The sequence below is a fragment of the Pinus tabuliformis genome, chromosome 9 (genome assembly GCF_031772625.1).
Source record: "Pinus tabuliformis cultivar Carrire ecotype Pingquan chromosome 9, CPIR1, whole genome shotgun sequence".
Lineage (NCBI taxonomy): Eukaryota > Viridiplantae > Streptophyta > Pinopsida > Pinales > Pinaceae > Pinus > Pinus tabuliformis.
This window is the reverse complement of record NC_142307.1, coordinates 989,311,461-989,313,198: the sequence shown is the minus strand read 5'-3', so window position 1 is coordinate 989,313,198 and position 1,738 is coordinate 989,311,461.

Below are 1,738 nucleotides of genomic sequence, written 5' to 3'. Positions count from 1 at the left end.
AAATTTGATTCCCTTTGGAGAGGACCATTTGTTGTCCAAGCAGTGCAAGGTAACAACACTTACTTCCTCAAAAGTCTGACTGAAACTGACTTGGATGAAGGTCCTGTCAATGGCAGGATGCTGAAGCATTATTTTGACTATTTCCCATGATTGCAACATCAGGTTCCCTTGTATATATGCAGATGTACATATTATTTCTATTTAGATTGTAAAAATGCAGTTTCCTAAGTGATTCACCAAACAGCAAAAGGCAAATAGGATCAGAGGTCTTTCAAAAAGGAAGCACACAGTTTTGACACATCAAAGCAGCGAATTTCAAGATTGAGATGGGCAGTCAAAGAACAAGGCAATCTGACCTGCTGTTCTTGGTCTTTCAAAAGAAAAACCATCCCCATGTGGAGCCACTGTTGGATACCTATACCAATAGGTTTCATATTTCATGATTGGCAAGGGAAAGTCCAAATATGCTCTGCTTTGATATCACAAAGATCCCATATTTCCTAGAGAACAAGAGGTGTGTAAAGTGTTTCAAATGTTGATCACCTTATTTCAATTTTGGTGGATGATCCAACAGTTTAACCTGGATCATGCCATGTTTCAATTTTGAGTTATAGAATAGAGAAAGAAGTCTGTCCAAACTGCTTAATCTTGGCAGACAACTAGTTCAGGTAGAGAAGAAAGGGCTCTCAACAGCTTAATCTGGGACCTTGGAAGAAATAAGGCTAGAAGTAGATAGAAAAAGCTAAAGAAAAAGCCAAAGAAAAGAAAAGGCAAGTAAGGGTCTGCAAGTCCAAGTGCACCCTCCAAGAAGAAATAAAAATGCTAGGCAAGTAGCTGGGTAAGTAGTTGGGGTTGCAGAAAGTTATACCTACCATTGCAGAGATGGTAACTGTGGGTATCAAAGCAAAGTCAATTAATTGACAAAGGTGTTCTTCTTCATCGATTTGCAGCTGGAAGCATGACTAATTTCCCTCATTCCCTTCCAATTTCATCTCTAGCATTCCCCATCAGCTAAGATTCATGAAAATGACTAAGTTTTCATGGTGGTTCTTAATCTTTAAAAGCCACATTTCTTGTCTAAAAATCTTTTCATTTTGATCTACTCTCAAAACCAAGTTTGTTTCACATAAACTAAAATGGTTTCCCCCTCCACTCACCCTCTCATCCATATTAACTCTAATTCTACTATGTAAATCCCCTATATTACCTTTTCCCCTACTAGTATTAAACACCATGGTGTATAAATCCCAGCATTATCTACATATTCTCCTTTTGGCATTATAGCCAAGTAAATGGTCTAAGGGGACTTCAGTCCACCTGGGACTGTGGTCAACCTTGTCTTGGATGTGCTCTGACCTCTGGTTATGAGCAGAAATCCTGTCCCTCAACCCTCACCGTCTCTCTGCTGAAAACGCACAAAAACCCCGTTTTCCTATATAAACCCTTGAAAAAGCCCAAAAAACCTAAAAACTGCGAAAAAACCCACTTTCCTATAGTCCTCCGCCCAATCATTGAATTGAATATTTTATTGCGCTGGCGGGACCCCCCCCCCCAAACATGCTCGACCAGTCGGAAGGCCCGCCAGCCGTCAGATCTCCGTCGCCCGGATCTAAAGGTGGGCGGTCATTTTCACTCCCCGACCTGCCGACCTTTAGCGTCCGGGGAAAGTGGTTTTGGCCATCCCGTACAGGGGACGCGTGGCAGGCGGTGGGGTTGTTCGGAGCCCCCCTCCCCGTTA